General features: G+C 46.2%; 1 protein-coding gene across 1 annotated transcript in view; it reads left to right on the top strand.

The window, feature by feature from the left end:
• The window catches only part of PTCHD1 (patched domain containing 1), a 35,549-nt gene that overhangs the window by 1,275 nt on the left and 22,253 nt on the right, over positions 1-12,021 (top strand). The window lies entirely within an intron of this gene.

Genomic DNA, 12,021 nt, shown 5'->3' with positions numbered 1-12,021 from the left:
CTTTGGGCAAGCGAGAAGGGCAGGCTGCGCGCTGAAACGATTTTTCGGCGCCGCCGTACTCGCCTTGCAGCCGTGCTCCCGAGTTAAGGCGACTCGGGCTTTGGTAAACTCAAACTTCAAAAACAGTTAGGTGCCAAGCTGCCGAGAATGCTTTTGGGGGGCTGCTGCTGTGTCAGGGCTGCACTTCTGCCTGGAGAGGGGTGGCACAGAACACACAGCCTCCCTCTCGCTGCTCATGAAGGCAAGTGACATAACTCTGCTGATTATTTTTAGCGGGTAGTGGTTTTTTCCCCCCTCCACTCCCAACCCACCGCCACGGAAAATGCTGGTTTCATGGGTGAAGAGAGATCCAGCTCGGCTCTAGGTTGCAGGCATGGTGTAGCCTGTGCTGGCGGTTCAAGTTAGGGCGGGCAGCGCCTTTCCCTGTCACTTGAGCGGCACGGAGCGTGTGAGTCACTGACAGGACATCTCACCGTACTATATGTCATAACATGTCGGAAATCTACATTTGTGGGAGCTGGTACTCTAGTTTACACCCCAGTAGTTTCAGACAATCTTGGCAGGATAAACAGGGAGGGCAGACGCAAAACCTGTGCGTTAAGAGGGTCAGGTTCACCCATGAAAAAGGAAAGGGACATTTGCAGATCACCAGACGTGTGGCTAGCTCAGCCCTGCACGTTTTTGCTGTTGCCTTGTGGAAACACTGGAGACTCAGCATTGCTCCCCCACCCCCACCCCCCACCGAATGTCAGACTGTCAGCCCGTACAAAAGCCAATGTTAATTCTTTCTAAGCGCTTCAGGGAGTGTCTCTTCTAAAATGAAAAAATAGATGCAGATACCTATTGTAAGAGACTTTGGGGAGACCTCACTCTTTACTGAACAAGGAAATAACTGTTACAGTGGATTTATTTATGGTTTAGTTCCACTGTAGGCACATACAGAACTATAGTACAGAGCCACTCAGTATTTTATGTTTTCCTTTTTTCTTTTTTCTTTTTTTTTTTCTGTTGACATACTACCCAACGGTAATGAGCAAACAGATTTAATGAGCATCGACTCACTAAGTACAGTAACAGGAATGTTACTGGCAAATGAGAAAACTCCAGAGAGATGATTTTCATTCCTTCATTTTCTTGTAACATGAATTGCATTCGCATCCACTATGTGCACATTTACTCGGTCATAGGATAATAATGGATAATGGATTTTTTCTCTGTTCTGCTTTCTGTAGAGATCTGTAGTTTTATCAATAGCATAGTGGCACACAAATAAATGGCACTCAGAATCTTTCCGCAACCAAACTTCTGCAGAAGATTTATCGCATCAGCGAAACAGCTATAACTTAGAAAGTTCTGTCAGTATTTAACACTACCTCATTTTTAATAAACAGAATTTACTAACAAAATGATTATTTTTCATTTAGTGAGATAATGGACACCACTACATTCAACTGTGTACTCTTACTGTTAATGTGACATTGTCAGGCATATTTGATGCATTATTTCCAGCTCTTTACTTACCTAATTCATTCCAGTATGTCTTGTGTGGACTAGATTATGTCCTTTGTCCTAATTATTTTTCTGTTTGTGGGCAGAGCTAGGCTCAGGCAGCTGCCTATCCAGCCCTGTGGATGGCCGTGTGGGTCAAAGCGCAGCAGAACAGGAGGGAGGGCTCCTGGCTCCCAGTATTGTTGCAGCTGTGGTGATGCAGGGCTACATCAGTTTGTGTCAACGGGGCTCACCAAGGGAAGGAGAAAAGACAAGGTGGCCATCGAGGTTTTCTTATATATGTGCAGTTGCATGAAGGGGAGAAGGGAGCAAAGGCAGCCCCAGCCCCAGTCGAGAGCCCACCAACTCGGCGCTTGTAAATAAGCGTCCTGGGTGAAACTGTGGAGTCATCCCACCTACTTCCCTGAAAATGCTGCCATGTAGGCACCGTCAGGCCCGGGAGCTGATACAGCAGCACTGGCTTATCTTTTCTAGAGAAGGATGACCTCCCCAAGGGAGAGGTTTTGCTTTAGAAGAGGCGTCGGGTCGGACACTGGCTCCTTGCGCATGGTTGTTGCTGCACCTCCACCCACTGGCAGGAGGGTGGGAGACCCGGAAGGATGGTTGTCCCAGGCAGGTGCCAGCTGCTCTTGCAGCACCTTTTCTCCATTTCCTTACCTGCAGTATCCCACCTTATCAGCCAAGGAGGGAAGGCAACGAGCCTTGCTTGAACAGCTACAGCTACCCTAGTCACATGGCAAGCGAAGGAGATTCCTCTGGCTGCAGCAGAGGGAGAAGTCAGCTTCCATTATTGTCCCCCTAGTAAAGGGATACAGAGTTTTGGGGTCTGAGCAGTTGAAATTGAAATATAGCTGGTACCGTCAAAAGTTAATCACTCTAGCATCCTAATCAATTAGTCAGTTAATGGAATAACTTCTTTAGTGGCATCTCTAAAATACTCTGGTTAGCTTGTGCAGTTCCCTGTGGGCACATTACCAGCCCGAGAAAGTTGCTGTTAACGCTACTGCACGATACCCTCTTGGCTGACTGGGAGGAGATTCAGGGAAGGGCTCAGCCTCACGACTGTCTCGGGCCCAGATCGCGAGTGGAACTCCCAGAGCAGGAGCTGCTCTCGGACCCCCCGCTGACAGCATGCATCTGCCAGCGCAACACTGGCTGCTCACACAGCAGTGGCAGGTCTTGCTGAATGTACAAGCTGTTCCACACATTTCTCCTGCTCATCAGCAGGGAGACGTGTTGCTGCTTTATATAATAGTTTTGACTTGGAGATGATACCGAGTACCCCCTTTATTTTTTTAATTTTTTTTGCTTTTGTATAAATCTCCATCCATAGTTCTCATAACTCCCCATAAATGCCTAAACCATTCTAGGCCTGCCATCCCGATGTTGTGTTTCCAGCTGGCATAGTCACTTGCAGAAGAAAGCGAGAAACCTAAGCATATACTGAATCACTGGCCTTGAATAGATGATCCAAGAACAAGCCTCGGTGAAGTCCTGGATATGCAAGAGGTGCATCCTGAGGTTGAGATGCTGTGGGAGGGCAATAATGAAATTTTACTCGCAGCTGTACATGCTGTTTAGCTGAGCACAGGGCACTGGCATCCCGTGCTGTTGGTGTGTAGGACCTTTCTTCGTCAGGATTTCACCCTTTCGAGAGAGAGGTAGGAAGTCAGAACACCTAACTGAAGAAAGTGTGCTTTTACCCCTGCATTTCCAAGTGCTTGGAGAAACAAAAATAATTGGGTATCTGGTACGGACCAGCATGCAGAAGTTCAATGATTATATAGAGTCTGTAGAAATTGTCTAAGCCTAGAGTCCCACCTAAAAATAGTGTTAGAGCAGCCCCCTACCATTTCGTGTTGGTATTTCCACGTGCAACTAGAAACTTCATAGGTTGAAGGCATACACACTGACTGGAAATACAGACCTAGCCAGATTTTTGAACCCTAGAGAATATACTGGTGATTTTAGCCGGAATTTGAGACACCCATCCTTTTGAGCCTCTTCATTCCTCCATACTTAAAGTGAGTTAACTGCGCTATACTACAAAAGACTTTTTTTTTTTTCTAAATGGAAGCTTTCATTTTTTTGCAGAAGAATATCCTCTCTTCCGTTTACGTTATTGTGTTTATAACAATAACACAGTACTAATATTTTTTTGGCAAAAACTCCACTTAAGATGACAAGATGTAAAGATGAAAAGGGATTGAAATGTTAACATGCCTTACTGAAGGGGATTGTATTTGCCGTTTGCCTTTATGAAAATCTGTAGATGACGGTTTATTTTTTTTTAAAGAAACCTCTCCTAACTACACATTTTCAGGCAGTGCTTATACATCACCCTTCTCATGTAAACTGGTCATTAGTAGATCTAGATAACTGATTAAGTATCTATTTGAACATGCAAGCAAATAGTAAAATTAGGTATTTCTGTTTAAAGGACAGGTTTATTTAAGAACTGCGTAACTTTGATTACGGCAGAACAGAACAGTTTAACTTCAAAATTTTGTAGACCTCATATTTGTTGGGGTTTTATTTTGACTCTGTACGCCCTGGATGTTCTGTCTATGGTCTTTCCAGATTTCCTCACTTAGTTCCTACGCGTAAGTAAACTGGTGGAGGAAACAACCGTATTTATGTTCCCGTGTCTGTGGTATTTCCAATTGCATTGCTGTACAAACATGGCACACAAGCCATTATTTTCAAAGCCAGTGGAAGAGGGTTCTGGTTGTTCAGCAGAGCCGAAAGCTGGGTCTGTCGCGATCCTGGCTAACGTAAGGTACCCTTTATTTTAAAACTTTGACTACTTCTGAATGCCTGGTCACAGGCAGTCAGCTGTGGATCTAGCAATCGATATAGTAGGTCTCTACCTTCTCTAGGTAGCTGTGGCACTAAAAACACTTCTAGGGAAACAGTCAACAGAACAAACAGTGAATTCTGCCAACAACAAAAAAAAAAGGATGAAGTCATGTCTTTAGAGGAAGGCTGTAAGATGAGGGGAAGAGTCCTAATACAAGAAAAACAAGGGTGTGAAAGCAGCAGAAGTGCAAGCCTGTTGTCATAGCAGCACAATGCTGCAGGGCTAAAATGTATCTTATGCGAAAACAGATGAGAATTAAGATACGCAGGTAAGATCTGGGCACAGCCAGGGAAGAGAGAAGATAAACAGCATGCTGCAAGGACAGCGTGGAAGCATGTGCAGACACCCCCTTGAGCTCCTGGTGTCAGCAGCAGCAGCTCCTCGGCATGGTTCCTGCGGGCCGGAGGGTTTGATCTCTCCCACAGGCACCAGTCAGCGGCTGGAGCAGAAGTCCTGAAGTTACCCATGCCTGAGAGGACGATGCCATCCCTCCGGTCCCTGCTGCCCCCCTGCCCTGCTCCAGCAGCACCAGCCTGGCCAGGACAGGGCCCCTCCACTCTCCCTCCTGCCTCATGCCCTGGAGTGATGCTCCCCTGCACCCCAAGCTGCAGCCAGCCAGGTAGCCCGTGCCCAGAGCACCCTGAGCCCTGCATTGCATCGCCTTTCCTGCCTTGCAAGGTCAGACCTCACCTCCCATCTAACAAATAGAGCGCACGGGGGACAGATTTTCTCAATGCATGGCTGGACATGTGCGGCGGAGAATGGCACGCCTCCAGGTGACCCTCTGGGAAAGCGCAGCAGGCGGGCAGGGCAGGGCAGGCATCAGAGGCTGGGGACCTCTGCATCCCAGCCACCGAGCCCAGGCCACTGGTGCCCCAGGCAGTGTCGTGAAGCTTGAGGAGAGCTGCTAAGGCTCCCCAGAAACCACGTTTGGGCTTCCTGAAAGCTGTGACTTGGAGCTGCTTTTAAGTTGGGGTTTACAGCAGGACAATCCCCTCTGTCCTGTTGGAAGGGAGAATGAGTACCTGAGTTGTTAATTAACGCAGTGGGCTGTGAACTTGCAGCTACCGAGGTTTTCCCTGCAGCGAGAAAGGGACCGTTCATCAAACTTCTGCTGGAGGAGCCCTTGGAAAAAGCTTGTACCATGTGCCCAGCCCCCTGGGAAGCATTGTAGGGGTGGAGGGGTGTTCATGGAGAGGTCTGGGGCACATGAAGAAAGCCATCAGTGGTACAGCTGATGCAAGATCAGCCGCAGGAGCAAAGTTTTCATTTTTTTTTTCCCACCATGAAAAATCTGTCGTAGTTACACACCACGCTGTGCAGAGGGGTTTCTGTTGTTCAGGCATCCTGTCCTCTGGAAGCATCAGACCAAAAACCAGAGTGGGCTTCTCTCAGTGGGACAAATTCAGGCAGAATTACCAGGGTGATTTGAGAATTAAGACAGTATTGATTACAAAAGCATCTCCACTTCAGGTTAGAAAAGGAAAATCGGATCTGGCCATTTTTTGTAGCTACGAAGACAGATGGAAATGTAAAAATGCACACACATCTGCCACTTTGAGCACTACTAGTTGTCCTTCAGTTGATGACTTGTAGTTTGAACAATTTTTAGACTTTATTTACATGAAAATTGTTTGGAGAAAATATATTTCACCACGGTTTAGACAGCTGAAAAAATTAGTTGCAAAAATACATAGCTTGCATAATTCATATCTTAGCGTCTCTTCAGGAAACCTGATTGTAGGACCTCTAGAAAAAGAGCCCAGCTACCCGGAGCAGTCCTCGCTGTGCACTCTCCAGCTGCAACTTCTGATGTTTATCCTGAGCCGTTGGGACGTGTTGGCTTCCTCCATCAGCTGTGCGCACACCCTCATCTCTCAGCCAGACTGGTTGGGTCAGGAGGCTGCTGTGCAGCAGCCCCCTTAGAACCTCTGCCCTGGACCCACGGTGTCAGGCTGGCAGCAGGGCACAAACCCACGCAGGGGCTCCCTTGCATTCCCACTCTGCACCTTCTTCCAGTGAAAATACACTCTTAATAATTTAATTCTGCCCATGTCTGCAGAGCCCACAGTGTTTTCTTTCATGGATTAAGCTGGGAGCTGTGCAAGTCTTTTCCCTCTCATAACCCTTTTACATTTTGACTGAGGCTGTCTCTTGAAGTGAATAAAAAAGCACTCTGCAAAGATATGAAATGCCAGAGATTACTGAAATCATAGAAAAAGTGGAGAAATTTATAGCTATCCATTAAAGGCTTTTTCTCCTCTTCATTTTCCTTGGCACAAGTTACCTGTAAAAATTACCAAGAGAGTAAACCAGCCTCATATGAAAATGAAGCCTATATTTAAAATCATTGTCTTCATCCTGCTTTCTAGTTTTTCAGGCTTGAACACAAAACAGTTATGAGATTTTAAGCAGTAATATATAATGAGTTCATTCTTCGGTTTATTTTTGAGCCTTCTCAGGGTTTCCTCCGTAACCATGAGATCAGACATTTCTTTTTTTTCTGTATTGAAAACTGAGATTAAAAAAAAAAAATCCTAATACTTCAGGCTCCAGGGCTCAGAGAAAAACCTGACTTGGTGAAAATGACAGTAAAAAAAATCGTAAGAGTTGGCAACACTGTCTAGAGTGAAGCCCATTTTGAATTTGGACCATCAGATGTAGACTGAAAGACTAAATAGAGTCAAATAATAGCAACAACAAAAAAAAAAAAGTAGTAGTTGCAAAGTTCTAACTCCTGTGAGTAAAACATGTCTAAAACATGCCAGATCACTCGCAGTACAGGAGGCTATCTGTGTATCTAGCTAGCTTTGTCTAGTTAGCCATTCAACTGTATGTGAAGCAACAAAGCACAGTCAAGTCCTTACAATGAGTGATGTCCCGGTGTGCTCAGCACCAAACCCAAGCGTATTGTTGTGGTGTGTATACATATATATGTGTATATATATATATATATATATGCATATATGATAAGCAGGAGGTAGCTGTACACACCCTTAATATTAAAAATGGTGGCTTTGACTCTGATCCAGCTCCCACAGTAGTCAGGATGGCTTTCCATGAGCTGGGAATAGGAGCTTGGCAAGACTGCAGCGTCCCGTTGCATGTTGCTGGCGCTGTCACGATGGAGTTTCCTGGGGAGCAAAGCTGTGCCGCCAGCATGGCGAGACCTGTGTGGGACACCAGTGGCCGTCGCTGGGTCCTCGTGCCTCATCCCCTTTGCCCGTAGTTTTGATGGGGGTAGCAGGTTATGTAACATGGTCTTACTGCGATTGGACCATTTTGCAAATGAATCAGCAGTTTCTAACCCCTCCCTGCTGGGATGGGATCTGTTTACTTCACAGGGAGGCTGCAGACTTTTTTGTTACCTGATTAAATTGACAAAATTTTAGTAATACCTGCTCTCTTTTGAATTGAAGATAGGACTTCCCAACAAAGCAAAGGGGCTGGAGGTTTTCTTCACCCCTGTTTGTAGCTCTGTGTGTTTTTTGCATGGACTTAAAAACAAAACCAAGCTTTCCTTTCTATCCTGAATATACATCTCTAAGCACAACACCTTCGCCTTCAGGTTCAGCTTTGCTGCCACTGCTGAAAGTTGTGCCAAGCTCTGTACGGGGAAGAGCTGTCTCGTAGAGCCCGGTGTGGGGGCTTGGCCATCGAAGGCAGCCAAACAGAGCCTACCAGGGGCTCTGGCTCCCAGCACCAGCCTTCCAGTGCTGATGGCAGAGGTAGGGGGCCCAGCAGCCAAAAACAGCTTGAAGAAAGCTTTGCAGCCGCAGCTCTCTGAGGCCCGGGTTAAGTGAAAGGATTTTAGCTTCATGCTTCCTGGCATCGCCTCCTGAGCCCACGGGCAAAACCAGCCGGCAGGGCAGCGTGATTTCACCACCTCTCATCTGTCAGCTGTGCCACAGGCTGAAACGTGGCTTGGTGTGGAGGCATGAGACCAGTACAGCCCTCACCTGGAGGTATTTGCAGAAAGGGATTTGTCTCCCGGTTGAAGCCATCTTTCCTCTCTGTCTAAAATAAATAACCCAGTGAGCACAGGACTTAGAGTAAACAAAGATCAAGACCAAGATGTTACAAAATGCAAATGACTAAAGGCAGAAGGAAGAGAAAATGCTGTTCTAGAAATCTCTGGAGTGGTGTGGGACACACATGAACAGCATTTCCAGAAGGGAGAAGGGAATTGCAAGTGATGGTCGCTGTTTAAACAACAATGAAAGGGAGAGGTGGAAGTTATTACTTTGTGCCTGAGCGCTTTCAGGGACAGTGTGCCACCATGGCAAGGGAGCTTAGGTGATGCTGTGCAGTTCTCATGCTGCAGTGCTCTGGCATCTCAGCAGTAAACTGCTTTTTTGGTTCCTTGCACTGTTAGCTGGCTGAAAAAGCTGTAAGTGACGAGCAAGCAGGGCATGTCTCCCTCAAGAAAAAACATTTATTCAGCTTTTTTTATTCCTTTAAATCTCCCTTTCTCCTAATAGGAACGGTTAGGATAAGAAAACAGATGAATAAATGAGAATCTGGTGGTCAGTCATTTGTCCCAGTACTAGTGCCAGGTTTATTCAGAATATGGTTACTTCCTATTAAAATTTGCTGCACCGAGGAGCACAACGTGCATTATGCATTAGCATATTGCTAATGTTGTCCCCAACGCACAACAGCCTTTACTATCTCCTGTTAACAAACTGAAGTTTCCTGGGGGATCTCCTGGTGTACCATAGGCAAGCCAAATTGCAGACTCTGTAATCCCTTGAAAACTTGTAGGACATACCCTTGTAAGCTCTTGGACCTTCTGTTTTCTGTGGAAGTCAGTGACCTCGGACAATGGGTCTGCACTCTGGATTCAACTGGAAAAATCTGCGTGGCCACAGTTGAGTGCCCAGCATGGCAGCAGAGAGGAGGGTGCTGTGGGACTGCAGCTCTCAGCAGGGAAGAGGTGGCAGCCTGTGCACCGCAGTGGGCAAGCAGAGGGGGAGAGACAGCCTGCAGCCATTCTGCAGCGCACCCCTGCCCTGTGCTGAGGGATCAGAGGGGTTTTTTTCTAGGATCTAGTCTGAAAAAGCAAAGTGCAGGTGAAGTGCTGTGTTTCTTTTAAGGATGAATCTTGAGTCAGGCTTTCCACAATCCTTGGGTGCGCTAGGGCAGTGCTGGGCATACTTAGCTGGGATGGATGGAATGGCAGGTTTTCCTCCTCTTTGGCTGTTTGCCTCCAATTCAAGACCAAACGTTGTGGCCACTGGCAAAGCTCGGAGTATGTCTCATAGCTGCTCTAAACTGCTGGAGCTTGCAGCCAGCTCTGGGGCATGCTCGGCTGCTGTGATGTGCCAGGACGCAGAGCTGCCTACCTGCTCCCCTCTCTTTCCCAAACCCCATCACTGGGAGGTGCGATGAGCAGGTCCCCCCACATGGTGCCTGGCCCAGCCCAGCACAGCATTGCAGGAAGCACTGGGCCACCACTGCAGGATGGGCTCCTCAGTCTGAAATGATCATTTCCAAGAAGAAATCAGTGTTTTAGGCATGACATTTAGCTTCTAGCCTTTCGCTAAAGATGAAGTAACAGCTGTGACAGATGCAGTTATTTTATAACCTAAATATTAAAAGAAAGTGCTTAAGGTGTAGAAGGAAGCAAATGCAGCAGTGAGGCAGGGTAGGAAATTAGCAACACACGTTGTTTGGCAAAAGTTGCATCACAGTTTAGTTTCTCCTGCATTGTGTCACTCGATGGATCCTCTCTGAATGAGTTGTATTGTGAATCTAATACAGGCAGGAGATTCCTTCTATTGCTCCTAATTGTCCTCAGCTGCACTTCTTTATATGGCATCTGATTTTACAACTGTTGTCAATGCAAACCATACAGCTGCAATTGTAAAAAATTTAAAATCAAATATCTGTCTTTGATTCAGTAAATCAGGCCATTTTCCCCAAACTGTAGCGATAAACATTTGAATTTGTACCCCGTAAGAGCTCTTGCAAAGTGGAGCTTTGCAGACACAAACTGGAAAGAAGAATTCGCCGTACAGGTTCATTCCTTTAGCACATTCCTGCAAATCTTTTAATTTGTTTTGTTTTAGAAGAAAGTTGTGCAAAAGCCCCTGATCTGTTGCACAGACACTTATTTGTTCTCCCACCACAACAGAGAATTTTGCTTCTCACCGTAGCCACGTATTGTGTTCTCACAGTCCTGTGAAAAGATTTGTTAGTTCAGTTCATTTCTCAAACCTATCTTTCTAATGTCAATATTGAACTGTTGGTCTATCAAAAATAAAAACTACTCAGATGCTCAAATGTGGAAAAATACAACCCCAAGCTGCTGGAGGAACAAGTTGATAATATAGGAATTTTGTAATCTTTGCCTATATGATGTCATATCATCCTGAGGAACGGAGGCAACATAACTAAATTTATACCCAGCACAAATTATGCAATGTAATCACAAACCAGTCATATTCATAGTATCATATAAATGTGGGGTTTTTCCTGCAAATAGGTCTGAAATACCACACAGAAGTCATTATGACTTTAATTTCAACAGACGCGGGATTTTAGCCATGTTTATTAGACATTTTGTCCATTGCCACCATTGCCACCAAAGAAGTATATAAGCTCTGCCGCTGGCATCTACCCTATCTTCTATTTCTTAAATCTGTTTTGTCTTCAGAAAGGAGCTAATTCCATTAAATATCACCTGATCCCAGCCTCTTTACTGGGCATAAGAGCCTCCTGCCCAGTTTGAATTACAGCAGAAACCAGCACATGCAAGTAGAAAAAAAAAGGGATCGTGTCCCCATAGCCAGTTCTCTGTGTGTTGCTTCAAAACGTGAAGGCAGAAAATAAATATTCCCCCTTTTAAGAAAAGGTGTTGGGAGTCATCATTAATTTGGGCCTTTGGCTTTCTGGAAGAGCTGTGCTCTCCTGCTTTGCAGGTGAAGGAGGCTTCTCCTTCTCTTTTATCAACCCTGCTTTTCTCACACCTTTGCAATGCATCTATGACCATTTCCCTTGGTATAAAAGGGACCAAAGGATAAATCCATGCAGTTCCTCAAAGCAGATCGGGTGATTTGCTCCCCCAGTGGCAGCAGACCTGGCCACCCAAGTGACCGGGCTGCACAGACTGCCACATCCACAGGCTCATTGGGACCAGGCAGCACAAAAGGTGCAGGCCCCTCTGTTTTTTCCCTGCTCACACCTCGAGAGAATCCTGTACCTCACTGAGCCATGTACAAAGCATGTACGGAGTGGTGTGCAGGGACCCCCAGCTTCTGGGATATCGGGTACCCCCTGTGCCACCTAGAAAATAGCAGAGGGAGCCCCTTCCTGAACTCTGTGGCTACCTGCTGTGAAGAACATCACAGCTGCAGGAAAAGTCTGCTCAGGCTTCTGGCATTGGGTAACATAGTCTTGGCCTCAGCAGCATCCTTACAGAAGGTCTTGGTACTCTCTACACAGCTAGGGCGGCACAGAAGGAGTTAAATGGTGATGGCGGGGGGGGGGGGGGGGGGGGGAGGCCTGCATGTTTTGCAAGGAAAATGTGCAAAAAACCCAGCTTGCTCTTTGCTAAGGCTCCCAACACTGGCAAACTCAGTATTTTACTTTTGAAAAATACTGCAACCCTAGCCTGTTAGGGCTATTCCCTTTCCATCTTTTAGATTTCT

The sequence above is a fragment of the Falco biarmicus genome, chromosome 2 (assembly GCF_023638135.1).
Source record: "Falco biarmicus isolate bFalBia1 chromosome 2, bFalBia1.pri, whole genome shotgun sequence".
NCBI lineage: Eukaryota > Metazoa > Chordata > Aves > Falconiformes > Falconidae > Falco > Falco biarmicus.
This window is presented reverse-complemented; position numbering and strand designations above follow the sequence as displayed.